The following is a 16,282-nucleotide window of genomic DNA, read 5'->3' as shown; positions in this document are numbered from 1 at the left end:
TTCCCCCCCCAGCATGAGTCTCTATCATTTGAGTCAGACTACCACTAGGATTCCATCACTCAGGCATACCCATATTTCTCAACCTTCAGCCCTGCCAATGTGTAAACTCCAAGTGCGGGGGGGGGGGCGGGGGAGAGGGATAAAGGACTGAAATGTGAAACACCCATGTTACGTTTTTTAACCTATCAGTTATAGTGCAATATGCAACAAAAAACCTGTTTTTAACGCATGTTTCTCATTCTGTAAATTAAATCAGCTTTAAAAAAAAAAAACACCTAGAAAAGAGTCCCAGTTTATTTAACCAAAAGCCTGCTCCTCTGCCCCTAGTTGGGGCATCATCATGATTTGAATCCAGGACTTCCAGACAGGCAGCACAAACTTGCTGCCAAACAAGCTACAGGAGTAACTTACTTTTCTTGTAGACCAGCTAGTGGGATACAGAATTACCTGGCAGACAGCAACAATAGGTTGGGATCAGGACTCCTTGGTTCTATTCCTGGCTCTGACAGGAAAACATTGAGCAGCAGTTACAGAGTGGGTAGGCAAGGATATGGACTTGACAAGCTTATTTTGAAAGGAGATGGGGCTGAGTGGATAAGACTTGAGCCTGTCATTAGAGACTTGGGTGAGATTCTCAGCTCTGCACAAAATATCATTACTCAGCTTCTCATTTAGCTTACTTGTGCAACAGGGGAAAGGATACTTGCTAGCCTGCTAGGATAACTGTCTGGAGTCATAGGTGCCGACTTCTGCTGGGTCCGGGGGTGGGGAGTGGGGTGTCCTCAACCCCCCCCTTCCCCAAGTCCCCACCCCGACTCCACCCCATTCCAACCCCTTCCCCTGAGCGCACTGCATTGCCACTCTTCCCCCTCCCAGAGCTTGTTACGCCACAAAACACCGGTTTTGTGGCAGCAAGCACTGGGAGGAGAAGTGGGGACATGGAGCACTCAGGGGAGGAGGCGGCAGAGGTGAGGCAGGCGGGAACTTGGCTGCCAGTGGGTGCAGAGCACCCACCAATTTTTCCCTATGGGTGCTCCAGCCCTGGAGCACCCAGAGTCAGCACCTATGTCTGGAGTTGCTCAGAACTGAGAGTGCGTAACAGGGCTGGCTCACCTCTCATGAGCACCCCCTTGAGTAAGTGCATGTGCCTGCATTCTCCCTCTTTCAGTTTGTCCCTGCTCTGGGATAGGGCAGTGCCCCAGAGTTCCCTCCCTGAAGACAATGTCTTCACCCTCTTGAGCGACTGCAGCTCTCCAGCTAGGCCACTATAGTTCAGTTCCCCCTCTGGGGTGCCTCAATATCCAGACCTCTGCTCCCATAGCTAATGGGGGTACCCAGCCCACCCATACTCCAGGTCCCAGCCCCAGGACCCTGTAGATAGTTAAAGGGACACAACAGATGACTGCTATATCCCCACAGCCCTACACCATCTTCACCCATACCTCAGGGCCTTGTCTTAATGGAGTCCAAGCAACCAGCACAGGGCACGCACACATCCTCCCCCTCCCCCAGCCACACTACTACAGTTCCAGCAAGTAACTGAATGTCTAGTGGCCCTGCAGCTCTTCTTATACTAGGCTGCTGGGCCCTGATTGGCTGTGTCCCACACAACCACTCTATGCATCTTGGAGGACCCTCTCCACTGCCCTTTTTTGGGGGCAGGGTGTGGCAGGGCCACGAGGCCTCCAGAAGGGGGCATCAGAGGGTCTGGATAACCCCATCACAGAGTGCCTATCTCAGGGCAGACTGTCAGAAAAACAGGCAGACACCCCAAACTAGTGGTGTGTTCTATAATTAGATTTCACCAAGCCAGTGACAAATGTGAACTCCTGGGTCACTATACCAATCTTACCATGGAGACACAGACAGTCCCCTTAGACTCTCCAGTCTAACTTGCCACCCAGACAAACTGGACTTTGTGAATAAAGGTCCCTAACCCCCCCCCCAAAAAAAAATCACACCACATCAGGTTGCTCCCAGTCCCAAAGGGCAAGCCACTTACCTCAGATCCATTGGTACTCCAGATCTTACACCAAAGACAATGCTGGTAGCGAATTCTATTGTAAACTATCGGTTTATTAGCCAAGAAAAAGAAATGAAAGTTATTGCAAGGTTAAAGCAGATAAAAAAAAATTATTAACAGGTGAATCACAGTTTGTAGGTCTAAATGGAAGCAGTGATGGAATAAACTGCTAGTTTCCCAAAAGTGTTTTCAGGGTACCCAGATTGTCTTGGGGGGATCTCGGTTTTGAATCTGGTATCCTCCTCTGTAAGAGTTCAAACAGTCAGAGATACAGGATCTTTCTTTGAATACACATTTATAGCTTCTTCCAACAGAAAACAAGCTGACAGTCTCTCTACTCACACGGGCTTTTGCTGTGATGATGGTGAGAGTGAGGAATGCACTTGATCTTGATCATCACACACAATGACCACTTGCTTTGAAATTAGCATTTTCTGTTACAGTTCTTCATTTGCATTCCAAAGGGTTTCTTTCTCCTTTGATGAGTTATTTAGTTACAGGGGTATACACAATGTAAATGTTTGTGATTATATTATAATGGGATATAAATAAGTGAAAACAATGCAAATAACATCCCATTCGTTTTCATGAAGTTTAAACACCCAATACACTCTTACACCATCTAACCATTACTTGATCATAGAATCATAGAATCATAGAATATCAGGGTTGGAAGGGACCCCAGAAGGTCATCTAGTCCAACCCCCTGCTCAAAGCAGGACCAATTCCCAGTTAAATCATCCCAGCCAGGGCTTTGTCAAGCCTGACCTTAAAAACCTCTAAGGAAGGAGATTCTACCACCTCCCTAGGTAACGCATTCCAGTGTTTCACCACCCTCTTAGTGAAAAAGTTTTTCCTAATATCCAATCTAAACCTCCCCCACTGCAACTTGAGACCACTACTCCTCGTTCTGTCATCTGCTACCATTGAGAACAGTCTAGAGCCATCCTCTTTGGAACCCCCTTTCAGGTAGTTGAAAGCAGCTATCAAATCCCCCCTCATTCTTCTCTTCTGCAGGCTAAACAATCCCAGCTCCCTCAGCCTCTCCTCATAACTCATGTGTTCCAGTCCCCTAATCATTTTTGTTGCCCTTCGCTGGACTCTCTCCAATTTATCCACATCCTTCTTGAAGTGTGGGGCCCAAAACTGGACACAGTACTCCAGATGAGGCCTCACCAATGTCGAATAGAGGGGAACGATCACGTCCCTCGATCTGCTCGCTATGCCCCTACTTATACATCCCAAAATGCCATTGGCCTTCTTGGCAACAAGGGCACACTGCTGACTCATATCCAGCTTCTCGTCCACTGTCACCCCTAGGTCCTTTTCTGCAGAACTGCTGCCTAGCCATTCGGTCCCTAGTCTGTAGCTGTGCATTGGGTTCTTCCGTCCTAAGTGCAGGACCCTGCACTTATCCTTATTGAACCTCATCAGATTCCTTTTGGCCCAATCCTCCAATTTGTCTAGGTCCTTCTGTATCCTATCCCTCCCCTCCAGCGTATCTACCACTCCTCCCAGTTTAGTATCATCCGCAAATTTGCTGAGAGTGCAATCCACACCATCCTCCAGATCATTTATGAAGATATTGAATAAAACCGGCCCCAGGACCGACCCCTGGGGCACTCCACTTGATACCGGCTGCCAACTAGACATGGAGCCATTGATCACTACCCGTTGAGCCCGACAATTTAGCCAGCTTTCTACCCACCTTATAGTGCATTCATCCAGCCCATACTTCCTTAACTTGCTGACAAGAATACTATGGGAGACCGTGTCAAAAGCTTTGCTAAAGTCAAGAAACAATACATCCACTGCTTTCCCTTCATCCACAGAACCAGTAATCTCATCATAAAAGGCGATTAGATTAGTCAGGCATGACCTTCCCTTGGTGAATCCATGCTGGCTGTTCCTGATCACTTTCCTCTCATGCAAGTGCTTCAGGATTGATTCTTTGAGGACCTGCTCCATGATTTTTCCAGGGACTGAGGTGAGGCTGACTGGCCTGTAGTTCCCAGGATCTTCCTTCTTCCCTTTTTTAAAGATTGGCGCTACATTAGCCTTTTTCCAGTCATCCGGGACTTCCCCGGTTCGCCACGAGTTTTCAAAGATAATGGCCAGTGGCTCTGCAATCACAGCCGCCAATTCCTTCAGCACTCTCGGATGCAACTCGTCCGGCCCCATGGACTTGTGCACGTCCAGCTTTTCTAAATAGTCCCTAACCGCCTCTATCTCCACAGAGGGCTGGCCATCTCTTCCGCATTTTGTGATGCCCAGCGCAGCAGTCTGGGAGCTGACCTTGTTAGTGAAAACAGAGGCAAAAAAAGCATTGAGTACATTAGCTTTTTCCACATCCTCTGTCACTAGGTTGCCTCCCTCATTCAGTAAGGGGCCCACACTTTCCTTGGCTTTCTTCTTGTTGCCAACATACCTGAAGAAACCCTTCTTGTTACTCTTGACATCTCTGGCTAGCTGCAGCTCCAGGTGCGATTTGGCCCTCCTGATAACATTCCTACATGCCCGAGCAATATTTTTATACTCTTCCCTGGTCATATGTCCAACCTTCCACTTCTTGTAAGCTTCTTTTTTATGTTTAAGATCCGCTAGGATTTCACCATTAAGCCAAGTTGGTCGCCTGCCATATTTACTATTCTTTCGACTCATCGGGATGGTTTGTCCCTGTAACCTCAACAGGGATTCCTTGAAATACAGCCAGCTCTCCTGGACTCCTTTCCCCTTCAAGTTAGTCCCCCAGGGGATCCTGGCCATCCGTTCCCTGAGGGAGTCGAAGTCTGCTTTCCTGAAGTCCAGGGTCCGTATCCTGCTGCTTACCTTTGTTCCCTGCGTCAGGATCCTGAACTCAACCAACTCATGGTCACTGCCTCCCAGATTCCCATCCACTTTTGCTTCCCCCACTAATTCTACCCGGTTTGTGAGCAGCAGGTCAAGAAAAGCACCCCCCCTAGTTGGCTCCTCTAGCACTTGCGCCAGGAAATTGTCCCCTACGCTTTCCAAAAACTTCCTGGATTGTCTATGCACCGCTGTATTGCTCTCCCAGCAGATATCAGGAAAATTAAAGTCACCCATGAGAATCAGGGCATGCGATCTAGTAGCTTCCGTGAGCTGCCGGAAGAAAGCCTCATCCACCTCATCCCCCTGGTCCGGTGGTCTATAGCAGACTCCCACCACTACATCACTCTTGTTGCACACACTTCTAAACTTAATCCAGAGACACTCAGGTTTTTCTGCAGTTTCGTACCGGAGCTCTGAGCAGTCATACTGCTCCCTTACATACAGTGCTACTCCCCCACCTTTTCTGCCCTGCCTGTCCTTCCTGAACAGTTTATAACCATCCATGACAGTACTCCAGTCATATGAGTTATCCCACCAAGTCTCTGTTATTCCGATCACGTCATAGTTCCTTGACATCACCAGGACCTCCAGTTCTCCCTGCTTGTTTCCAAGGCTTTGTGCATTTGTATATAAGCACTTGAGATAACCTGTTGATCGCCCCTCATTGCCAGTATGAGGCAGGAGCCCTCCCCTCACAGACATTCCTGCCTGTGCTTCCTCCCGGTATCCCGCTTTCCCACTTACCTCAGGGCTTTGGTCTCCTTCCCCCGGTGAACCTAGTTTAAAGCCCTCCTCACTAGGTTAGCCAGCCTGCTGGCAAAGATGCTCTTCCCTCTCTTCGTAAGATGGAGCCCATCTCTATCTATACTAATCTTGATCTATACTAATACACAAGCGAATTTGCCTGAGGCTCAGGCATGAGCTGGCACCGGGCCTGTCAGTATCACAATGGTATGAAGCCTTCTTTAACAACAAGGATACACAGAAATGTAAACAGCTCATAAGGGTGACATTTGAATGTGTGACCTCCTGGCTCCCAGCTCAGTGCACTTTCCCCATGAAGTCTAACCTACTGCCTTTGCCAGCAACCAACCTCTCTCATAACCAGCTCAGAGCTGTCTGTTATTTACAGCTGGGTGTGCAACCCTGCATAAGTCAACCCACATTAGATCTTGGGCCCTCTTATGTGCAATTTTTTCATGGAGGAATTGTGCTCTGAGGGACAACAGTGTCCCCTGTCACCAACGATGCTAGTGGCCTAGCTAGAGAGCTGCTGCAGCTAGGCAGTAGGGCATGGAAAGATGGTAAGTAACTCAACGGGTACATAAGTGGTCAAGTAAATAACTCAGCTGGTGGCTAACTCACAGCCTTTGATGGGACTGCTGCACATGCAGCACCAGAATCAGGTCCTGTGGTCTCTTTCTTGATGTCAGTTTGCCCCTTCCCCTCCTTTGGGAGCAGAAAGAAAGGAAAGGAAACATAACAACACTTTTAGACGAGCGGGTGAGAGAATTCTTAGTGCTTAAGAACATTTAATGGAAACCAGCTGCCGGAGTGAGACCAAAGGGTTGGTCATGCTGGGGTATTGTTCCTAAGGTTACTCTGGAGCAGTGGTTCTCAACCTATTAATCATTGTGGGCCGCAGGTTGAGAACCGCAGCACCCCCCCTCCCAAGTCCCCCCCATAAATCCATATGCCCAGCACCCCCTGCGTAGAGACCCCTCCACAGAGTGGGGCCAGGAGCGGAGCCCTGGGCGTGGGGCTGGGCAGCTGGGACCCAGACCCAGAACCCACCAAGCACGGGGTCGGGCAGCCAGGCCCTGCCAAGCGTGGGACCAGGCAGCCAGGCCCTGGTCACTGCTAAGCGTGGGGCCAGGCAGCTGAGACCCAGACCCCGGACCTCACTGCATGCTGGGCAGGGCAGCTGGGACCTGGATTTTTTTTTTTTTAGTACGCAGCTGCAGGATGAGAACCACTGCTCTGGAGGTACCTGCTGAGGAATAGGGAGGGGGATGGTAGAGAGACTGTGCAGTGAAAAGGAGGAAAGGTGATGGGCGATGTTTTCCCAGGCATTTTACCTCAGAGCTCTGAGAGGCTCCCTCCCCTCACTGTTTAAAGGAGCTGCTCTTGGAGAGGAGCCTTTTGGGACAAAATGAGATGGCGAAAGAGAGAATAAACACAGGTTGAGGGGGGATGTACGTGACAGAAAGAGAGTGGGTGGACTGAAGGAACGAGGATCCCAAAGTTCAGTGCACAAGAAAAAAAGCCAGGGCCTGCCCTGTGCCCCCTTCCGGTCCTCCTCAAATCCAGACAGCTGCAATTTAGATGTAACCGATACACAGACGGCTGTTCGCCCAAGTCAATGTTCTCTCGCTTCCTCCTGATCCGTCAGGCTGTCTCTAATGTGCCCAGACCTGTGGTAACTGCCAAACCCAAGGAGAGTTCTGAGATAGCCAACACATGAACAAACATACAAATGAGTGCTCTGTGGCTGCAAACCTTTGGTGAAACTATATAGTGGGAAGAGGAGCCTAGTGGGGCAGATAGAACTGGGTGGAATAGAATAGCGAGTGCTTTAAACTAGTTCTTCCTCACCTAAGAATAATCAACTCCTACTAATGCCAGGCAATGCCAAGGCTTTGCAACCCCATCACCTTGAAGTCCAGGAGAGAGACTCATTTCCCTACTGCTGTGCCAACTCTATCTCCTGTGCAATGAGGCCTTGCACCCATCAAATCATTGGTCTCTCCCTGTGCTTTCACCAGATCCTACTTGGCATGCTTTGGGGTACAGATCACAACCTCCATTGGTGCCTTTGACCTGAGGTCATAGCTCAGATGCTTCCTCTCTTAGGTGCATTTGCCTTTGTCGACTCTTAATTCGCAGCTTTGGAAACAAAGGTCTGGACATGGTAAACAGGCAAACCTTGTGAGTTCTGTGCCCAAGAACAGAAATGCAATCTGTCAATAGACGAAAGATATGGAAATTCAGATACCCAACTATCCCTTTCAGAGTTTAAAAAAAATTTTTTTTCAACAGAAGAGATGCTCCAAATCAGGAAAGGGTAAAGTACCAGGGGGGTATATGTAGCTCTGAAACTGTAATGCTGTATTAGGACTGCTTGAAATTTAGGGAGATTTTCTCCTTCCATTCGATTTCTTTAGAATGGTGGTTTTCAACCTGTGGTCCATGGACCACTGGGGATCCACAGGTTATGTTTAAGATTGCCAAAGGATTCCTCCATTTGAAAATTTTTAGGGGTCTGCAAATGATAAAAGATTGCTAACCACTGCTTTAAATGAAACACGCCTTTCAACTAGAAAATTTGGTTCTGGTCTATAGTGCTTGTATGTCATCTCTCCTAGTCCCTGTGGAAGACAAATATTTAAAAGAGATGTCTTGCCAACCCCAAAATTCAAAAATCATGAGCCAGGCACCCCCAAAACCATGAGATTGGCTTAAAAATCAATAAATCTGGGGGTCTTTTTGCCTTCTGGTGTTTGAGCTACTAGATTTTCTGATTTCTAGGTGTACGAATACATAAAAAGTAGCAGTCTCTCCCCTGAAGCATTTACCCTACAACTAGACAAGAGTGAGAGGGGAAAAGGGGATGTAGAGAGTTGAAGGGTGGTAGTAGAGGCAGGAATAGGACCCATGTTTTTTTGATTACTAGGCCACTGCCTTACTCACTGAGCCAGGCTGCCTAGTGAAATACCAGTCCTGCCTTATCTACAGTAATGTTCTCACTGTTTGCTGCCATCAGTGAAGTTGCAGCACTGCAAGAGCAATGGTGGGAAATTTAAAGAAAACCTCAGCCTATATGTGGGTGGCTACATTTCCCCATAGCAGTTGGCCAAAACTGTAGAATGGGTGGCATATTTGGGCACCAAAATCTAGAAAAGAGAAGTCTAAAAAGCGTGAGTCTTAGAAGCAGGAATGCTGTGGTGGGCTCCAGTGTGGATATGATTTTCTGTTCAATCTCCTCATTGTAGCTCAGAGGACAGTAAATTATGACTGAAACAGTTAACTACTGGTCTAATATTTCTTAGTGGTGCTCCTGAAGTTGGAAAGAGTGCTGCATAGTGGAGTTATGTAAGGTCAATTAGGGGTGAAGGGATTTTTGTAAGCATGAAGCTAATATGAAATAATTTGTGTCTTGAGCCCTACCTAACAACCCCCTTTCCCAGCAATAATAAAACACCTTCTTTTTCAGTTTGTCACCTTGTGACGAAGATGGCATACTGCTTCAAACACAGCCATGGATCAAAACTTACCCCCCTGCTGTGGCTTTAGCTTTATCCACAAAATCCAGCCCAAGCCTTCTCCCCAGACTTGGTTGCTCTTCCTTGATGACTGCTCAGCCCACACTCTAGGTCTTCTGTAGGTAGCCCATTGCTTATATCTGGATGGGGTAATGAGTCATCTCGAATAGAGTCAGCAGAGCCCACTTAGCATTTCCAACAGGATAACCATTTGTTAAGAAGGTACTTATTTTTTCAGGAACACACTGCCAGCCTATTGCACACCTGCACAATGGTTGATAACAAATTTAAGCTCTAACTGCTCAGATCATTATGATACTACAAATGTGTAACTGCATCCTTACGGGTCAAATCCTGCAAAAGTTACTCTTGTGCATATGCAAAAAGAAAAGGAGTACTTGTGGCACCTTAGAGACTAACCAATTTATTTGAGCATAAGCTTTTGTGAGCTACAGCTCACTTCATCGAATGCAATATGCATATGCATATGCTTACTCCCATACAGCATCCCATTCAAGCCAACAGGCGTCTGCATGGGGGCAAGGATACATGCTGTAATAAGTGATGGCAGGAGCAGTCTCTATGGTAGCATCAGTAAGGTAGTTTGTCTAGTAGTTAAAACAGGGAGCCAAGTCTCCTGAGTTCTATTCCCAGCTTTACCATTAACTCATGGTGTGACCTTGGGCAAGTCACGTCTTTGCTTTGTGCCTCAGTTTTCCCATCTGTAAAACTAGCTGTGGATCTGTCCCCAGTCTTCCTCAAGTTCAGGGCTGTGTCTCTTTAAATTCAGGCTCCTCTCTAATGTAGATAGAATGTAAGCAACAGTACTACCAGTTATAAATGGGGAACGAGATTATGGGGAACTTCAGGGGATCATGTCCTTCAGGTGGGTCACTCCTTCTCTCCCTCTCCCTCTATCCAGCCCTTTTATTGGTTCTTACTCCATATCCTTCACTGGGCCATCTGAGTGCCCTCTTCCCTAGCACACACCCCTCCCTTCATTCTTAGCCTTCCTGTCTTTTAAAGAAAAAATTGTACTTGGATTTCCAAACTGCCTTCCTTCTCTCTCTGTCTGTCTCTCTCTCTCTCTTTGATGTTAATTGTCTGCAGTGCTGGAGAGCTCCTTGGCTGATTAAATCTGAGAGTTCTCCCTGGTTTTATTGACCCATGAATGGGGGCCTCTTCAGTGCTCACTGGAGTGCAGTATCATTGCCCCTCCTCCTCCCCCCCCCCCATTTGGTTTGATGGATTAATCCCGCTGTGTAAAGAAAAGTGGGGTGGGATGGGAAACTGAAGCAGTGGGAAAGGGCGGGTGGGGAGAGGGGAAGAGAGAGAAGGAGCTTCAGCAAATGCTCAGCTGCCCTTGCTTAAAATAACACAGTTTATTTAAGCAGGTCAGCCACACAATAGCATGAGGGAGGTTGTTACCAAGCTCATGGGACCTTGTGTGTGTTGTGTAAGAGGCTGAAGTGGGTTTTAACCAAACTAGGAAAGCCGGCCTCTTCCTCCCCCCATGTGCACTGCGTACACACACTCTCCTCTCTTCTCCATAACACATAGCAGTCCTTGCTTCTCGAGCGCTGGCATGATGGACAGCTTGGGATGACACTGCTTCTCCAGCTGTGCTGACTGAAGATCCAGACTTGGCTTGGCTGGCTTGCTAACCTGGACTCCTGGCGGAGCTGTGGGTGGGGGTGTCTTTGTTGGCACACTGCCCCTCACCCCCCCCACTTTGTTTGAGGCATGTGCAAGAAATTCTCACCTCAAAAGGCTTCTAGCAACTCAGAAGCACTCATCCCTCAATCCCCACCCTACCCCCATTCTGATGGCATAAATGCTCACTCTGAATGGCACAGACTGTCTGCAATGTTTTCAATGTACAAAGCTTCCTGAGCATGGAGAATTTCTTGGTCTTAATATCACATGTCAGAATTTAGTGTGGAGGAAAATAAGGTGGGGGGGGGGGGGCATCAGCTAAGTACATTGCAGGCTGGCTTCACCCTGTTCCCAGCTCTGCCAAAAATATCTCCGTCTTCCAGAGACAGAACATTCCTTGGTATTTCAGCCCTGGGCTCCCCACAATTAGCTCTGCCAATGCCCCTCACTCCTGACCCATGAACAGATTCAACTATTCCAGTCTTGGGTCCTTTCTGATCTGACACTGCCAACTGATCAAATCACTCCAAATTGAGTACTGGTGATTTTGTAACTCTGGGAAATGTTCACAGATGAGCTGGGTTAGGCCACCAAATTCATTTTTCACTTGTGATACAAACCAGCTGTTGAATCGGGGTCACCACCCAGCAGACCAGAACAGTACGTGCTATTGTCCCCCAATAAAAACAACCAGCCCCTAAACCAATTCATGCGAAATCCATGCGTAATTCCCCCCACGCTTCCCCGTTTCCCTCCACTCACCAATGGCTGTGTGGGCTGATTTATACAAGGACCGCTACAGAATTGTACCACTCCTGATCGTATTCATCTTCCCCACCAGAAAGTCAGCAACAGGAAATGAACAGACTCTCTCTCAGGAGACTTATGTAATTTTCCAGTCTCTCTCTTTCTTTCTCTGGCTTCAGAGTGAGCACGTTGCTGTTGGCACCACCTTGCCTGCTTCCTGGCACAGTTATTCAGTCAGCCTGCCAGACGTTTCAAGGCTTACTTGCCCTTTCCAGAGAATGGAAGCAAAGAGGGGGAGACAGGCTCCCTTGGAATGAATTGGCAGCCAGCATGTTTCCAAACACTGAGAGAGAGAAATCTGCCTCTCCAGACTCACCAAAGCTGCCACCGTAGCGGATCTGGGCCAGACAAATCTTAAAATTACCGCCATGCTGCTGGACACGCATGCTTTTTGGGGGACAGAACGGAACAACGAGAAGGGGGCAGAAGGTGCTGGCATTTTCTTTTAAGTCTGTGTTTTTGCAAAAGAGCACCACATAGGCACCACATAAATTCCTGCTCTGCATATGCTGCTTATTTTAATATGTGGAATTCAACCAGTGTAATTAGGAGTAGCTGCAAATGGCCATTTCTTTGCAGAGAGTGCTTATTCCTCCCAGTCCACCTGTCTGCCTGCGCCTCTTTGTATGTGTGTGAAAGAGAGCATAGGGAACTGTGTGTGTGTCTGCGAGAGAGAGAGAGAGATCTTACATTGTGTTAGAGAGATTACAGTGTGTGAGCATGGGGGAGATTGTGTGTGTGTGTATGCATGAATGGACTGAGTGTATATCACTGGACTGTGTATGTATATAGATGAGTGTGTTGCTGTGTTCAATCGTGTGTGCACAGTGAAGACAATTAAGGAGGCCTTGCTCTAAAGGCACTGGACTGGGATTCAGGAGTTCTGAGTTCATTTCCTGTGTGACTTTGGGCAAGTCACTTAATATCTTCATGACACAGTAACTGTAAAATGGGGCCAATAGCACTTTCTTGCTCTCACCCATATCCCTTGGATTGTAAGGCAGGGACTGTCTCTCACAGTCCTAGCACAATGGGGCCCTGAGCTTGATTAGGCCATTGAGGCAATGCTGTAATATTACTAATAAATACATGACAAGTTATTTAAATTGGACACAAATTGAGCAAAAATGGCTTCATTGCTGATCTGGAGAAAATGAAAACAGACTTACTGCCCACTCCACAGCGTAGAGTGGATCTGCAGAGCTTTATGAAGGGGATACGTTATTTTTTGGCAAAATTCATTCCAATTTATGAGTAAGGGCTTTTAACCTGTCAGGTGCTGAGCACTCTGTTCCCAGTCCAGCAAAGCACTTGAGCATATCAGTAATATCACTGACTTCACAAAGATTACTTCTGGTGAAAGGCGCTACGCAACACAAGTCAGGCACCTAGTCCAAAGGAAAGATGGCACAGGGGACTGGAACTTAGGTTCAATTCCCACCCCAGCCACAGACCTGCTGTGTGACTGTGGTTGCCAATGTTGGTGGGACGTAGGCCTGGTGGTTTCATTGCATGACATAATGACTCCAGGACAGCCCTGGAGGGTTGGCAACCTATGTGTGATGGTGAGCAAGTCACTTTACCCTCCCTCTGCCTCATTCCTCATCTGCCCTGTGGGGATAGTGGCTCTGTACTATTCAGAGGCTAATGTCTATTATTGTCTGTGATTTGCTTGGCTACAAAAGGGATGAGGGCCAGATAAATCCTGAGGCAGAGAGGCAAAGTGATACTGATACTATGAAATCCAGGTCAAATGTCTGTTACTATTTCAAACAGGGAGACCGTGCATTGTGGGTGAACTGACACTAACAAGATGGCCGAAAGAAAGAGCAGGGTCAGAAACCAAACTGAGACTGCGCTGTTTGTGAGGCAGGATGAGGGTGGCCTCTCATGCGTTCCCAGAAGACAGGACATTCTGGTATGTCTGGGAAGGGCTTGGGCCTACCCCACTGGCATGACCCCGCCCCCGCCAGCGTGTGCGTGCGAGGCCATGCTGGTGGAGGCGGAATGTCATGCTCTTCAAAATAGTGTCCTCTGTCTGACACCAGACAAAACCACATCCAGATGGAGGGGGACTGTTTGGTTTAAAACCGGATGAATGGTCTGCCTCAACAGGACACCATCCCGGCATGGACTGGTGCCTATCCAGTCCAGCAGTCGATGCCTCTTATATCTCACCATCACTGCCACCAAGTCCTTCTTCAGCATCAAGACTGGATCAGCTCCAGCCCTGCCTGAGGCACCTTTGCCCAAAGGTTGTTTTAAAAACCCCAGCCCTCATTTGTTTAAAAAACAACAACTCCCAAACATCTTGGCTTTGAAGAACAGCCTGGAGAAAAGAGAAAATAATTTCCCTTTCCTTTTAGTGTAATTCCTGGTACGTGTGTATTAGGGACTGGAGCACACAGGGATGGGGGGAGAGGGAGAGAATGGAAAAGTTCTCATTAACGGGGACAGCTCCCCCCAAACTCACACACACAGGTTCCCAGATTTCTCTGAGCTCGCTTTCTTCCATGGAGCACATCACAAAGCCATCTCTTCCTCCCCCGCCTGGGTTGTAAAATAACAAGTGTCATGTTATTGCTGAACTGCGGAGGTCTGGTGCCCTGCAAAGAGAGCGGGGCAGTCTAATTAGGGAAATGAGAGCCATCCTTAATGAGCACTCCTGACTCAGTGGAGTTTAAAAGAGAAAGGAGAGAAAACTGGCTTGATTCACACAGCTTTCTCTTTCCCCTCCTTTCTGTCCTCCCCATAAACCTACTGCAGTTTGGTCCTAAGTCCAGGATTCTCTCTTCACTTAAATATTCAGCTTCTTGCTCCATGTCCGATTTCACTATTGATTCCAGCTTCTTGGCTGATTGCATTTTGTGAAGGTGTGTTTGCGTCTGGCTGTTTGTGTGCGTCGGTGTACCTCACTATGCTTTTGCCTCTGTGACTCTATGTATATCAGTGGGTAGCTCTGGGTCTGCTTCTTTATGAGCACAGATTGATGTGTGTGTACCTGTGTGTGTCTCTGTGTACACAGACTCCTCAGTCATAGAGAAATATACCATTGTCACCATGTGTGCTCATAAAACACATAAAGGCGTTCCTCACATTTCACGAGAGGTACCAGCGTTGTTCCAATTGCCCCAGCGCCAAGCAATCAAGACAATGGCTGTACCTACACCTGTCAGGTTGAGAGGGCTTATGTGGAGGGATGGGAACTGCAGATCCCCTTTTATAGTGGGAACTCCCAGCTCAATCTCAGGGTGCCCATGCCCTCTCTTTAGTGAGCACTTTGAATTTTGTACCCCAGCCTTGGGCATCCCATAGATCAACTGTACTGGACGTCCCTTCCCTGCATATAATGCCCTGCACTCAGCTCAGATTCTCCACCACAGGTTCTAGAATGTTCACTGCGGTCTCTCATGTTAGCCACAATTCTTTCCAGGTTCCCACGCTGAGTTCAGCTGGACTCGTAAGTGTGCTGACCTGTACCTAGAGCCCCTCTGGAGGAGGAGAAGTCAATTGCACAGATACACCTGTGAATTTCTCTCCTGCACTGATTTTATTAGCTACTCTAACTAAAGTTGAGCTTGAATTAAATGTCCCTCAACTTTGGGAGAGTTCAGCTCTGGCTCCCAGCTTTGCAGCTTGGGCCCAAGGGGAAGGAGGAGTTTGAAGTAGGTTCTGATGTAGGGTGACCAGATGTCCCGTTTTTAGAGGGACAGTCCCTTTTTTGGGGACTTTTTCTTGCATAGGTGCCTATTACCCCCCACCCCCATCCCATTTTTTCACAGTTGCTATCTGGTCACCCTATTCTGAGGTGCACCACACTCCCACTTTACTGTCAGCCATGACCTTCTGCTGAGATCCTAGAACTTTATGGCTCCATAGAGAAGGTACATAATGCAAGGCTGAATGGAGGGCCTTATCTTCCTGAACGCAGAGGAAGCAGAGTGCTCCAGGGTTTACTAGACTGTAGCCTCCAGCTAATATTGGGATGTTATTCCCAAGTGTCTGCCAGAATCCTTGTTCAATTAAATTAGCACATGCTGAAATGCTTATGATAGGTTGTAGGGAGCTAGCTCTAAGCCAGAAGCGTGGGAGGAACGCAGTCCGACAGAAAGGAAATAAGCAGAGAACATTTTACCCATAAAAGCACTTTGCTTTCTCCTTGCTTCATTAATCAGCTTTCTCTGATCTCATCCAAGAAATGCCACCAGCTGCCTGCTTCACCCTGCCTGGGAGATGGGCTCATTTTTTGTGTTTGGATCTTACCTTGGGGCAATTAAGAGATCAAATTGTTTCCACCCCTCTCCTAAAAATTAGGGAGAAAACTAGTGTCTAGCATAAAGCTGCAGGCCCCATCTAGTGAAGTATTGAGCACTTTCCCTTCCTTTAGAAGGCAATGGGAGCTGGGCGGGCTCAGCACCCCTGAAAATCAGGTCATTTATTTAACTAAATACAGAGTCAGGTGTCTAACTCTAGGCATATGGCTTTCAAACTGCTGGCCTAAGTAACTTGCCTAAAATTGCATAGGGCCAGATTGGCAACTCCTTATGTCCACTGCTGAGTAGTTGCTAACATGTGTCAACCCAGTGGTTTCACTGTGGCTACTCAAGTAAGTAATTGCTCACCACTGAAAGTAAAGGGTTCACAATCTGACTGATAGTGTGTCAGTGGCAGAATGAGGAGTAGA

General features: G+C 47.7%; 1 long non-coding RNA gene across 2 annotated transcripts in view; it reads right to left on the bottom strand.

Moving 5' to 3' along the window:
* The window catches only part of LOC311533112, a 34,403-nt gene extending 22,765 nt beyond the window's left edge, over window positions 1-11,638 (bottom strand). For both annotated transcript variants that reach the window (XR_014714504.1, XR_014714505.1), the window contains exon 1: window positions 11,554-11,638. This is a non-coding gene — a long non-coding RNA (uncharacterized lncRNA). The remainder of the gene's footprint in view (window positions 1-11,553) is intronic.
* Between the last annotated feature and the right edge of the window lie 4,644 nt (window positions 11,639-16,282).

Source organism: Lepidochelys olivacea (genome assembly GCF_965140295.1).
Source record: "Lepidochelys olivacea isolate rLepOli2 genome assembly, chromosome: 1".
Classification (NCBI taxonomy): Eukaryota; Metazoa; Chordata; order Testudines; family Cheloniidae; genus Lepidochelys; species Lepidochelys olivacea.
This window is presented reverse-complemented; position numbering and strand designations above follow the sequence as displayed.